The sequence below is a fragment of the Sparus aurata genome, chromosome 8 (genome assembly GCF_900880675.1).
Source record: "Sparus aurata chromosome 8, fSpaAur1.1, whole genome shotgun sequence".
NCBI lineage: Eukaryota > Metazoa > Chordata > Actinopteri > Spariformes > Sparidae > Sparus > Sparus aurata.
Genome location: NC_044194.1, coordinates 6,667,864 through 6,683,103, shown reverse-complemented (window position 1 = coordinate 6,683,103; position 15,240 = coordinate 6,667,864).

The window sequence follows — 15,240 nt, the reverse complement described above, 5'->3', positions numbered from 1 at the left end:
CATCCTCTCTCATCCTGGTGAACACAACACTCCAAACTGCAAAGAGAGGACGACCATCTTCAGGCAAAGGGAGCCCAGCAACGCAGACAGCGACATCAGGAAGCCCTCTGAATGCTCAGAAGAGACCATCCAAGAGAGGAAAAGAACTGTTTTTGGGACCTTGACTACCAATGAAAGTCAGTCATGAAAAGGAAAGAAGGAATGAGGAAGTTGCAAGAAAAAGCAAGAGTTTTATCCTGCTTAATTGTTTTATTTTTAAATAAATGTCTTCATAAAAATATGACTAAGGTGTGAATATTATTAATGTCAAAATGTTAAAGTTATTAAGGTCAAAGCTGCCACACGTCAGCTACAGTCAAGAACGGCAAGAATATCTGGAGGGAAAGAAATTCCCCAGACTTCCTTAAGAAATCGCTCAATTCTTTGTGAGTTGTTGAGTTTTATAAAAGTTTTACAAATCCTGAATTTTTCGGGCCTTGTTAGTTCGGCCAGTGTTAGACATTAAGTTCTTTCCCTCTTTGTGTAAAAAAAACCCAACATCGTGTCCATTTTTCCCAGCAATACAGGGGATGAAAATCCTCATAGTTTATTAAAAAGTCAGAGCATTTGATTTATTGATCGCTGTCGAGATCTTTAGAAATCTACTAGAAATACCACAAAAAAAGCTTCTAAAACATCTCACCAAGGCTAACTTTAGTTTATCCTTTCATCGAACTCTCAGCAGGCCGGCAGATAAGTAAAATGTCAGACCATTCCTTCAAAAGCATCGTATCTATGATGAGCCTATTTAATCATTATAGCACTGCTCTGTTTTGATGACTTTATCAGAACTATGGAGTGTAAACTTTATCCTAGAGGGACCACACTTTCCACCTCAGTGGCTCGGCTGCCTTCTGATAATTACATCTTGAAATTGTGTTTATAAGAAACAAATGTCACAGGCGTCTAGAGGTAGATCGGGAGGACGGCAGCTCGCCTCGTACGGTACCGAGGGACGCTTCAGTAAGTCAGTCACAGGAATCTGAAGATGTCCCCAACAAATATGACTTGTAATCACTCTATCTGATTTGGTGGGGCAGAAAATGAGAGCGAGATGTCTGATTTGTAAGCTGTCGAATCGAGCATTACCTCGCTATCCATCCGCTGTTAAATAAATGTCACATTCACGTTATCACTGCAAAATCTTACTTGCAAAAAAAAAAACCCCCAAAAAACCTTTAGTGCAACATGATTGAATGGATAATTGTTCCAACTACATATCAGTTTGCTAATTATCTTAAAAAAATGTACCATGTTCCCCACGAGCTGCTTTTATTAAAAAAAAAAAAAAAAAAAGAAAAAAAAAGGCAAACTGAATAAATGTAAGATAGAAAAGTTTCAGCACAGATGAGGAATATTTAGCAGACAAGAAATGGGGAAAAACTTGAAGACGGCTGTCGCATCAGATAAAAAGTAACTGGAATGAAAGACGAGAGAAAAAAAAGAATAATCGATGAAAAAGCAAGGGAGTAGAAGGAGGAGATACTTGTGATGTGAAGGCAGGGGAGAGGGAAATCAATAAGACCGGTCTTCTGATTAGAGACTCCCAACTTAAATGTGATAGTACAGTCCTCCTGAGGATTGTAGTGTCTCAGTGATAGTCTGCGGCTGCGACAGATGAGTTGAATCATCAGATCCTCTCCGGTCTGATCATCTCCGCGGTCCAATATGGTTCCATTTGCAGAGACGTTTGCCGGCCGAAGCCCGGCCGGGGCCGAGCGCAGTAAGCAATTCTTCGGTGAGAGAGTGGTAGTCATTCAATGTAGTATGACGCAGGGGTGAGTGGAGGGAAAAAAAAAGAAGGTATGATTTGAGTTGAGACGGTAAGATTAGAAGAAAAGTGTCGGGGGTGAGTAGAGGTGAAGGAGCCAGGGGCAGCGATGAGAGCCCAGGTGAAGGCGAAGAAAGGTGCAGAAAGAAGAAAGGAAGAAAGATGTAATAGAAATGAAAGGGGCACTCCTGCTGTTGATAATTGGAGTAGTGATGTGCCAACACAGTCTGAGAGGTTTTCCACCTGAGGGTACTATACCACAGGGGCCCAGACACTGAAACCACATTACAGCCCTCGTGTGCGCACTAGCCTGTTTCTTCCTCTGGCTGGAGCTCGAGAAGGAGGAGAGAGCAGAGCTGAATACTTGAAAGAAAAATGCACTTTTTGGGTCTTTTCTGTCCATTTTCCGGAGGACGCTCACACTCCTGCAGTCCGCTATGGAACAGGGCTGAAGGTTGTTTTTGTTGTTTTTTTTTATGGCACAAGCCGACTGAGTTTGAGATATCACCCGTGTGGCTGATTCCAGAACCGCTTGACAAATGAATGCTTTTAAAACTATGTTTCAGATTCAAAATCAGATGTAAGACAAGGAATGCTGTACAGGAAAACATCATTACCTTAAAGATGAAATACAGTATTCTGGTTGAAAACATTCACAACAGTTTTGACGTTATGATGTCTATGTGCTATGTTACAAAGCATGCTAACCAACTAGCTTGGCCTTTCCTGGTCCAAAGCTCCCATTCTAAGGGAGTAAACACCGACACCTCCCCGGTGCTGCCCGGCTAACTGAGCTAACTAGCTAACACCAGCCACAGTTGGCAGCTGTTAGTGGTTACTCTGGTAATATGCAGCCCCCTATTTGTTTTGACACTGATTGAATATGATGACTGGACGTTACAGCGACTCACTATCACCTCCTGAGGTACAAAGTGGTATTACGAGAGAGGACAGGCTAGCTGACTAGCATGCTAACGTCCGCAGATATCTTCAAATTACATTTATGATAGCTTCTCTAACCATGACCACGGTTGTTGTCTAGCCTTGAGTTCATTTTGTACATACATTGCGTTTAAAACTCAAGTATATATTGAGCAAACCACGACAACAGAAGTTCCCAAAACCAATATTTTTCCAATAGTGACTTGTAACAGTTTTTAGAGACAAAGAAACATTGTCATGCAGGGACGTCAGTCAGTCTCGAGGGCGAAAAAACAAACAATGTGGTTTGCTGTTTAATTCGGAGGACACACACGCACACACACACACACTGTAAGTATCTGAGAGGCGCTGAACAATGCCGCGGATCTGTTGTGTGTAGCGCACAACAGGTTTTGGTCAGACCCCCGTGTTCCGTTGAAAAATGTCCCCAAGTCTTATTTATCGTTGTGTGACTCACTGTCAATCCCGGGCCCATAATTTTCCGATCTTATTGTCAGCAATTATGTTACACGTGATGACAGCGAACATTCACAACATCGCATGCAAGTGGGCACGAAGTGACATCCGTATAATTAACCTATTGTTGTCCGTCTGTGGGAGGCACAAATGGTGTCGGCGTTACGTAAGTCCGCGGCGTTCCATAGGAGTCACAGATTAACTGATGGTATGTGCAATCCAGACACACACTGACGGAGGGAAAAAAAAAAACGGGATGTTGTGTAATCAAATTATCCGGCACATGCTGATTGTTTTTCTGCCTTTCAACCCTGGTGTGAATCTATATATTTATCCTTGCTGCCCTCGCCACACTTTTCTGTAAGTGTACAGGGGTGAGAATAAACAAAAGAGTCACAGGTGGATGCAGGGAATACCGAACTATTAAAAATGAAATGCCGTTCTCGCGGGCCGACACAGAGCTGTGAGTAAAGCTCCACCGCATACCCGTGAATATACTGTATGCTGTATATCTCTTCCAATGTGAGAGCATTTCACCATCGTTCCATGTATCCATAACTCAGAGGTTATATCAGTATCGACGATGTGTCCGTACGTATTCGTCTCGCGCTCACTTATGTTTTAGTGCCGCTTGTTGAGAACGAGTGAAATCTTAACTTCTAGCTTCTGTCCCCGCTGTGTATTTACTCCACGGAGTTGTTTACAACCTCCTATAGTGAATTACATCGTTTTTTGGTTTTTTTTATGCCTCTCATCCAGTGTTTCGAGATTTGTTGAAGCACCCAAGGCTACATGTCCCATTTTCTCTTGGAATTACCCCTTTTCTCAAGCAGCTGTTTTCATTGGTTTCGGTCCCGATTGGTACATTTCTGCTCTGGAAACCTGTGGCTGAAAGCTTTGGGACCAATTGTAATCCCTCGAGGGTCTCAGGGAAACTCTTACAGCTAATAGTTTCGCATGGGTCTACAATATTTGACTCGGGTTCTCTGAGCGCGTTCAGTAAAAATAAATAGAGACGGGGAGGCGAGGTTTTAGGGCTCGTTCGGACTTTTTCTCCGGCTTTCTCATGTGTCTTACGTGGACCTCGCGTCTGAGAGCGAACACTAACTTTAGTTTTGTCTTACACATTACAATCCGAGGTCTCCACAGAGTCCATTTTAGTCTGCTGGCCTAGTTTCTCTCTCTCTCTGTCTCTCTCTCACCCCCCCCATCTTTTCCCCTTGAAGGTAACAGAATGTAAATCAAACAAAACAGCAGAGGATGCCAAACACATTACACATAGTTCCCTGGGGAGAACACACAATGTTCAAATATCTCTGCTTGATTTGTGTGAGAATCAAACAGTTACATTACTGCTTTCCGGGCAGACCTTCAATAGCCAAAGGCCAGAAAAGGAGCAATATTTTGCTGTAATTACTGCATACCTGCGGTGAAGAGTTACCAGGAACTCATTTATACACTGCCTTTAGATTCGTGCTCGGACTCAGTCGAGTATGAATCTCCGTTTCCAACAGCAGAGAGACTGTAGCTAAGTAACTTTGCAGATTTCGTGCTGCATCAGAGCCAAGGTAGCGCATGTTTTAATGAATTTATTTCAATTTTCACCATTGGATTAAACAAAAACACTGATTTGAATCATTAAAAAGAAAATGCTGAAAATCAGATCTGAGAAATTAAATTGTGGCCACAATGTAGCTGTAACGTGCGCACAAAATACCAATTCGTGGCCACAAAGTACTAATTTGAAGTAGGTATAATGTGCGCACGAAATGCTAATTAATAATATTATCATCATTCCTGGACAGCTGGGTAAGCAAATCGAGCGCGAAGGCTTCAGCACCTGCACACACAAATTAGTTTGCATATTAGCACGACAAAAGAACGTGTAGTAAGTGTAGGATGATGATAAAAAGCTTGTAAGTCGGGTGAAATGTCAGCAGATTGGCTGCCCGCTGTAACAAAGTATCAAACATAGGCCTAATTAAATAACTGGCTAAATACGGGATAACAAGATATTGACTTAAACCGAATAAAAAAAGACGCTCACCTTAAGGACCTCGTGTAGGCTATTGCAGTTTCTAGAGAAAATGCGCTTGATTTGCTTACCCAGCTGTCCAAAATGACAAATGAACAAAGGCAAAGTGTGAGTATATGTGATTTTAAGTAATATTTTCCTCAGCTTTTTACAACGCTGTTCGACTGTGCTCTTCCGTTCGATCCGTAAAAATGCTCCCGTGAAGGACGTGTGAGCAGTGCCGGCCCAAGCCTTTTGGGGGCCCTAAGCAGAATTTGATTTGGGGCCCCCCTCCCACCACCGCGGAGTCACCTGTGCTTAACATTTATTGACACAAATATAATGTTACTTTATAAATTGTGACATACAGTGACAGATTATTAACTACACCCCCCCTTATTTGTATGAAAGTGGGTGCAAATGGGGGAAGGGGGGGTGTGGGGGGTCCTCCCCCAGTAAATGTTGAAGTTGGTAGATGTGATTTCCCGTATTCTGGTGCCTTTTTGGGATGGCCAGCTGGAGATTCATTCAGATTCAGAGCCTTTTGCTTTTGGACTTATTGAGGCAGTGACTTCACGCAACGACTTGGGCTTCAGGGCCCCTTCACCTCTTGGGTCATTCAGGTTCATTCAGAGGAACCCTGATCCAAAATCCATCCTTGCTTTGTCTATGCACGGTGTCTGGTTAATGCCTTGACTCAAATGCTGGCAGACACAGCAGTTGTAGGCAGGTATATTGATCATAAAATCAGAATCATCTTGTCTTGAATTAGTCATTGCTTCATGTTACTTGTCTTCTTTAACATGAATATAAACAATATATATTTTTTTTCTTGGGGCCCCAAGTGGCCGCTTAGTTTGCTTATGCCTCGGGCCGTCTCTGCGTGTGATCAATGAATCAATCAAATCAACTTTCAGCTTATATAATGCAGCACACATCAGGATTCAGTCAGGAAGAGCCTTCGACCAAAAGAGACAATCAAACTTTTAGTTTAGTTTATTAGGATCTCCATTAACAAGAGCACTGCAGATGCTATATTTCCTGAGGCTTTATAAAGTGACAGTGCAATACAACTTACACATTAACACAGACTGCTTCATTACGTCCAGTGCACCCACTGAATACAGCCTAAAACTCTATACATGCTGTACTGAATATATAATGTGACCTGCTTACAGGCAAACAGAAACCAAATTTACAGTTTGGTGTATGTGGTTCAGGACAGGAACACACATAAGCACAGTGACTCACACACTCTTATATAATGTGTATAAATGCTCAACTCCAAATCACCCCAAACAGCCGGATAATAACCAGATAATAAAGTCTATGATGTTAGTCTGCTTGCTCTAAAAAAAAAATAAATAGCAGATCCCTTCTTCCCTCTGCACGGTTGCACATAATTTGTATGTGTTGTGTACCTTTGCTGGAGTGATACCTGTATGATGCACATGCTTCCCGCTCAACACCAAACCAAATAACATGAGAAGTGCACCTGTAGAAGAGCAAACCTCCACATATTCCCCCCTGAGAGGTGACGAGAGGACACGGAAAGATTTCGAACCTCTGATGAATTCATCTTCGTCATTCTTTTCCAAGTAGACTCTCCGTCCACCTTTTCATGCCGCTCGTTCAGCCCTTCAGCGTTACGGGGGGGGTAATTCACTGACTGTCATCTCTTTGCCTCTGTAATGCCTCATCAACAGCCATGTTTGGCCCCCCAAATGAAGTCAGAATTGAAAAAGAATCACCGAGTGACTCCTCTCACTCCTTTGAAATGAGGATTTTTTTAAAGGATAAGCGGCCTAAACCCGGCTCTTTGTTATCGCGGCGAGAGGCGGAGCGGTGAAACGAAGTGCACTAACAACTCTGAGACTGTCCACAGGGCTGATCCATCCCTGAATCACTGACATTAAGATCACACTGGGGGACATAATGTAATTTACCTGCCTCATCAGCTAATGCAGCACAAATCCATTTTCGCCCAAACAGGAAGGGCCACATACATTACCTTGATGACCGTGCAGAGTCAAGGGGGGACGACTAATGAGACTAAATGTAATTACCGTCCACCTCCGATTTGAAAACAAAATAAACCCTCCCGCACTCCCATTTGGGGCCCCGAGCGCGGGGACGAGAATAAACCTTCCTGCCGTCACCGCTCAGTGCTACAATTGGCTTTCCTGCCACTATTTAGATCGCCGTTCGGGGGGCTCTTTATTACGATTCCCATTAGCTGATGGCTCGGCCACCGTAGTCTTCCTGACATCTATGAACTGATTAAAAAAAAAAAGAAAAAGAGAGGCAGAGAATCACAGGAGGTGTTGAGTTATTGACATTCTAACAGTATCCCACAGAAACTTTCCACTCGGTTTTCTGAACTGCTTAGTCAGAAGACATCTGAACTAAATAAGATAAACGCCCCCGCCTCTCGCCCGACCTCCTCCCACCCCCCCCGTCAGCCCGTTTCGCCGGAAAAACAATGCATTTCACTTTCTGAAGAGCAGAAGGAAAAAAAAAACGCCTGTGTTGTCTCTAACTCTTTCTCTCACACAAGGTGACTTCCACACTTCTGCAGGATTATATTAATGTGCCGTGAAGGTTAAAGTGGCGAGGTGTTACATGAGTGTGCTCTACTCTGTTTTTTTTTTCCTTTTGGCGAAAATAGGTGTCCTAAAGTAAACCTGTCGTCCCGTCAGCAGCTTTTGAGCGGCGCGGCGTGACGCCAAAATGCGACGCGTGCGAAGGCGAAGATGACAAAACTTAAAAGATATGAAAGCCGTTAAGCAAGGAGTTTAACATCGTGAAGGAAGCGACACGCGAAAAACCTGCTCTCAGTCCCGAGTCGCAAGACAGGAGTCTTAATTTCCAGGGGAGACGAGTTCGCCCCTCGAGCTTTTCACTGATAGTGTTTATCCCGAGTGCGATTTATTTATTTTTATTTATTGCTGTTATCCACCGTTTAACGCATCGAGGAGGAGAAAGTGGAGTCGATGATCGTGTGGGGGTATGAATAATTAACAGGAAGTAAACAAATAAAATAACAACATCAACATCAACAACAAAAAAAAAGAAGAATCTTATCGTATCCAACAGCTGCGTTGATACCCAGACACCCCCACACCCTTGCCTGGTACAGAAAAAAAAAACCCTGTCCGTGCAGTTAAGCAGCTTATAAATATTTGTAATTAAAATCGGAGGGGGAAGGCAGGCGGAGTGGCATCTTTATCACCGGAGACACTGCTGCTGCAGGTGTCTTTGATGCCCAGAAAAGGCGTTTTTTTTGATCTGACAGTGCCGGAGCGCCGAGACGCCAGTCGGCTTGTCCCGCCCGGCGGCTCCCTCCCCGCTCCCGCCTCACCTCGCATGTTCAAGAGTTCATTACCCATTTGTTTTGCATTTTCATCTATTTCCACCAGACCTTTGAAAATCTCGTCAGACCCGAACCTTTTAATTATTCATCGACACTTAAAAAAAAAAAAAGCACTCCTCCTTTTTTAAGGACATGACAAAACTTCGATTTTTGCAGATGTGGGCACAAAACTGTGTCCAGCTTTATATATTTGCACCCATTTATGACACGAGGCATAATTGGGTTTTAAAAGCAGCAGCCATCAATATTCTTTATTTAATTGTTGGGTTAAAAGACGATGGGCACGCTTGTAGTGATAAAGACGCAGAAAATGATCGGCGTGTTTTCCAGCTCGCTGTTCTGGTTTTACGCCAACTCCCCGATTTCGAGACGTCTCACCGCTCTCATCGGCGATGTTTTCAAGGTTTTCAGGGAGAAAGCTCTGGAAACCTGCTGCACGCTAACAGCCTCGGTAAACAAGTGTTGAGCTTCTTAAGAGCCAGAATCCCCTCAAGAGTCGACGGAGGCCAAACTCGACCCAATCAGGATATTCGGTTTCTTTGGGTGGCCCAAAACGTGACTACACATCAGTGTTAATGCTGCTTATGTGTCTGCTGAATGTGTAAAAAGGCAGCTGTTCCTGCTTATTTGTGCCATAACAACTTTTTTTTTTTTTAAAAGCGATCTCAGCTTTCGAGAACAAAAAAAAAAAAAAATCAATTATTGCTGCTTCGAGCGCAGTGCTGCAATTTTGATGAACCGAGATGGCCCATTAAATGAGAAGTGCTGCTACGCCGCAAAATGCTCGAGCGGCTTTTGGATTATTTCAGTATTTTTTTTTTCTTCCAGCATTTAAAATGCGACATCGTACGCCAGCGGTGCGAAACGGCACAGCCAGCTCTCGAGAAACAATCCTGGCGAGGAGTCTTTTCTCATCCCCTGATAACGGTTGTTGTGTCGCTCCACATAACGGGGAGGTTTTTTCATTGACGAGCGCGGGAACACACGGGGAAGATAAATGGAGGAGAGTGGAGGGGAGCAGGAGGTTGTGGTTGAGCTGATGGTTGGTGATCAAAAGCCATACTTTTTTCTTTTTTCTCGTTCTCTCAGTTTAACCCTTTGTGTCGTGCGTGACCTTCATATCCAGTTTTTTTTTTCCCACTACGCCTGTCGGTTTGTTGATATTCTGACTCTGGGGTTCAAACTAAATATTTTCGCTTGATGACACTTTATGTACAGGGTTCGTACACATTTTTCAAGGTCAAATTCAAGCACTTTTCAAGCACTTTTAAGGGTCATTTTTAAGATTTTCCAGGACCTTATTGCTGGGGTAAAATACGTATCTACAGGAATATATAAACTCATTATTTTTTCTTCACTTTTTATCACAATTATGTACACTGTATTATGCTGTAAACTAAAATGATGTTTCATAATAGCAAAAACTTCAGAAATTATCCAGTCTGATCCCAATTTTGTGAAAGACAGTTATAATGTCAAGCACTTTCAAGCACTTTAACTAAAATCCAAGCACTTTTCAGACCTTGAAAACACAACATTGAAATTCAAGTACTTTCAAGGATTTCAAGCACCCGTACGAACCCTGTATGTACGTTAATCCTCCCGGCAGCTTGTGTAGGCTGAAGAGGTTAATATCATGCAGATTTTTTATGCAACCTAGGCATAATTATGTCATATTTATTATCATGTGGTCTCTGATAATTTATGAGTGGGAAAAGAAGTGAACGGCAGGTCTCGTGCACCCCTTTGTTGTCACCGTAACAAAACAAAACAAGTGGTAACGCTTGAGTAATTAAAAAAAAGGTCAACCAAAACGTGTTTTCCTCAGAAATCTAAGAGAAATATTAAGGGAATATAAATATTGAATATTGTATGCGCATTGTTGTCTTTAGGTAACCGCACCACTTTAGTATTAATGACAACAGTGCCACCGGTGGTTCACACAGAGTTCGACTGCCTGAGCGCAGTGTTCCCCACGCGGTTCCCTTTGAACTGAACGCGACCTGCTCCCTACAGTTTGGACTCTCTCCTAACATGGCTTAAAACCCTGCGCAGTCCACTTTGCAGGGAATTACAAGGCAACTGGAGCGCACCTACTAATAATCACGCTCGATCCTGAGTGAGCAGCACAAACAAAAGTGTTCACCAGCTCCCTTCCTCATTCTCTGACGCATCACCCGTGTTTTCCCTGGGAGTCACAGCAAAGAGGGGGTTAAGGGGATGACGCCAGTGAAAGGTGACCAAAATGATAGATTCGTCTGGGTTCAAATATGAGCGTAAACATTTGGAAACATCGCATTCAGACCGTTTTCAAGATACTGAACTGACAACCAAAGGCACTGTTGGGAAATCAGCACAGGGGGATGGCTGTTGCAAGTTTGTTTGAGCTAAATTTTGCAACCAAAACAGAGAAAAGAGGGAGTGCGAGAGAGGGATGGAGAGAGATGGAGGACACGTAAATACCACCGCCCCAGAGGATAGTGGAGGATGGCGCTCCTCCAGCATTTCACCTGCTACGACCATCTTTGAAATCAGCGAGTCATGCCTCGGCCAGGCCGACCGTTCCCACGTCTGGACACAACAACAGAGTCCAGCTTCTGTTTATGTCTCTCGCTTGGCTGGATATTTTCTCCCTGATAGTGCAGAAGAAGCCCAATTTATATAGGGGTTATAGAGTGTGAGCGACAAACACAGAGCAACACTTTCACATCAGATGGATATATAGCAGACGCTGCAAAAAAAAAAAAAATAAATAAATAAAAAAGTGTTGTGCATTTGAACATATGCTCATCAGTGGTAATTGATCAAGGAAGCTCGCTGTGGACGAGATGACTGGATACGCGTTTCACTGCCAGCACGATGCGTTACGCCCGTAGGCGCGCCCGCTCCGCGTTTGAAACACTGCCGTCAACAGGAAAGCCTCGCTGCTTGTCAGCCATGATTAATGCGAAGTCCCTCAAAAACAGGGGAAATGCATCAGAGAAACTTCCAGCGAGAAAGGTTACCGAAAAAAAAAAACACGATTGCAGTGGATGAGGACGTTGCTGGATTCCGTACAGTTTTTTTCCCCCCCATCTGTCCCCCGATCATCCCAGATGCTTTGTCTCGCAAGAATTATGAGACCTTTCTCTCATGAGGAAATTGCTTTTACAGCAACCTCATCCCGCTCTTCAGGCTTCTTAGCAGCCATCCAGAATGTGTGTGCGTGCGTGTGTGTGTGCGTGCGTGCGAGCTATAGGAGTGCTGACACAACTGAATATAGTGCCACTCTTCCTGGACCTAACACAAGGTGATAGCGCGTCCTGTCACACATTCCTTCTCGTCTAATTTGTTTGTGTCATCCCTCGCGCACCTGCTCGTGTCATTTCACGTTGGAGATTGAAGCGTAAGAGGCAGCCGGTTTATTTTTCATCTTATCTGATAAGGTTGTTATTAACACTGGCGCTGCCCGCATTGTTTGGCTGTGTCACCGGCGTGATTGATATTGTGTCGGGGGCGACGGGGGGGGAAAGTTTCCCGGCGCCAAATGAATGGGCGACTCCCAAAATAAAAGGAAATGGAAGATGAAAATCAGGAGCTATTATGATGGGGAACATTAGCAGAACAGCACAGGGCTGCCGTCTGTCTGTGAAGTGACCTTTCCGGAAAAATGTGGTTAGTGTCTATCATTAACCCCCATCTCTCTCTCTCTCTCTCTCCCCCCCTCAGGTCTCCCCATCCCTCCGTCTTATTCCCTCCTTTTTTTTTTTTTTTTGCGGATGAGATTATTATTTTTTTTTCATTTTTCACTGAAGCGTAAATTCGGCGGTGCAGTGTTTTTTATGTGAGCAACTCAGGGGTATGACCCTTAGGGGGAAGATTGAAAGACACTTGTCTGAAAGAGACATAAAATCAAATAAAGACCTGAGCTGACTGTGAGCCCGGGGAGCGAGCCGGGAGCTCGGGAGACCTGCGTGAACTGGAGAGCGGCAAAAGCAACGAGCAACAGTAAATATCTCAGCGTGACAGAGAAGAAAGAGAGCAGTCAGGCGCAAAGTGCTGGCACATATTATTTTTTTTTTTAAATATACACGTTTCCTGTTCTGACAAAGGAGCTTATTCGTGGTTCATAAGTTCAGCGTTAAAATGATCATCCTTGAGAGAGCAGTCAAATGTATCTCACACTGCATCCCGACGTCAGACTCAAAATAAACATGAGATCTCTGCCGTTTCGTGTAGTTTCCTTCCTTGTCACGGCCTGATGGATTTATTAACCGCAATGCAACTCGAGGCAACGGAATGATGCAGTCTCCGCGTTAGAAGCCCATCAATATATGACCTTCACAGCAAATAATGTTATTGTAGTTATAACCGGAATTGTAATAATGATATTGTAGACTACTTTAATGACTGTAAGTAAAATGGTCAGAGCAATTTTAATTTAGCCCCTGATAAGCTATTAAGCAGAATATACTATCAAGGGCTTTTATTGTGAAAGGTTCGTGCAGTACACTAAAACAGAGATTAGTCTTTATGTGCTACAGTTATACGTATCAATATAAAAGTGGAGTAGTTTTGGGCCTGTACTGTGACCAAATCAATGTACGAACCCTGCACATGAAGCTCAGGAGGTAGTGCAGGTCGTCTAGTAATCAGAAGGTCGCTGGTTCGAATCCCCGGCTGCATGCTGAAGTGTCCTTGAGCAAGATGCTGAACATTAAATTGCTCCTGATTGGCACCTTGCATGGCAGCCATCAAAATCACTGTCGCTGTAGAAATGCAAGTCCAGTTACCACAAAACCGTGTTTGGATGTTCAATGTTCTTCAGCTCCCTTCACGTCTGTGCTGCAGCTCCGGCTGGATAAACCTGACAAGTTTTTACGGTGTAATGACGGTAGCAGCTAATGCAGCCTTAAGCCACCGGCCTCAAGCAGAGGTGCAGAGGTGAGGAGCAGGTGAGACAGACTCCATCCTTTCTAACTCAACACCCCCACACTGTCTTTTTTTTTTTTTTCGTCCTCAGATCCAACTGATGTCGACTCAAGTGACATCACCTGAGACACGTTGTCACACCTTGTGCAGCTCCCTTTGGGCGTACAAAAAACGTTCTATACAATCGGTTTTCCACACATGCAGTACGCTGTAAACAAAGTCTGACTCAAGATTTTCAGTTTATGAAGCCACATTTTACTACAGTGCTTACTGCCAACATTTTCCGAACAATTTTGTTGCATTCTGTTTTATTCAACGACAAATTATGGAGCTTATTATTAAAACACTCACACTGGACATCGCCAGACAGCCAGGAATTCAATATTTACGTGACAACTTTAAAGCTGGACTCATCGATAACCACCCTTATTAAAAGCATTTGATTGGTTTAGCTGAAACACGAGTTGACTTTTATTTTGGAGCAGGCTTGGAATGTGTTCATCGTGGTGTCCGGGTACCTGATCGCTGTTTGCTAACATGTTTGCTGTGTCAGCTTAATAAGGTGTCGTTATCAGTTGTGTTCATGGATGGTTTCTGCTGCCACCGGCTGCCCAAATAACCCAAGAAACGAGCACAAAATGGCGCGTCGTCTCCTTGAATGTATTTCCTATTTCCTATCGTGTGAATGCGGGTAGTGAACGAATCAGTTCGAACGAACGAGTCTTTAACGCGAACGAACTGACCTGATTCCCCGTTTCACTTCTCTCTCGTTCGTTCGTTTGTTCTCACAGACCAGTCGCTGTGTTGTTCACTGTTCAGTTATCAGAGTGGTGAGGAGGACTGAGAGCCAGCCAATAGTATGCTGGGTCTAGGACACTGTCGTCGAATTTTAGCCAATGAGAACCGTTTACATAAAAAGAAAAAAAACATTTCATTTCGTTCGTAGCTCTCGTTCTCGTTCGGTTATGATTCCTCTCCTGTCATTCTCGTTCAGTTAGTCACTCGTTCTTGGCTAGCCGGCTTTAGCTGTTAGCTGCTAACTGTCGTGTTGTCTAAAAGTACACATAATCATGTAGTTGCAGCTATGTATTTGTCATGAACAGCTTGTTATGTTGACCGTTAGCATGATCGTTTGAGAATGAGGAGCTGAGAACTGTGCATTACAATCACCGCCGTTGTACCGGAAGTGCGACTGAACGAACGAACGAACGAACGAACTACATGAACGAGTCATCCTGCCGAACTGACCGACGGGAACTGAATCTCGACATCGAACGATGAAATCCACCTCTAAATGCGGGTACACGTGGCCACCTGTGAAGGGAAGTCCTGGTCCTGCTGCAGCGAGACGGAGAGAGAGAGAGAGCGAGCACACAGAGTGGACCACAGGCAGAGCTATCGATCGGCCTCGTCAAGCTCCGGGGATATAGATGAGTTACAAAACCCCCATTAATTACAAATCACTTCTGCCACCAAAGTCTATTAGAGCGAAAAAGTGGCAAAAAAGTCTGTATCAAACAAACAAAAAAAAAAGTGATGGGGCGTGCACATTTCTTATCCAGACACGTCTTCTGTGTGGCAGTCCTGCTTACGCCGCCCTTCATCTCCAGAGGGTTTTTTTTTAAGGCGTTTTTATTTATTTATTTATTTTTTGCAAGTCATGTTTAATTAAAGCTGTTTTGTTCCTCTGTGATTATTTGGCGCCGGGGCTGATCGGTAATTAGATGTGCGGGC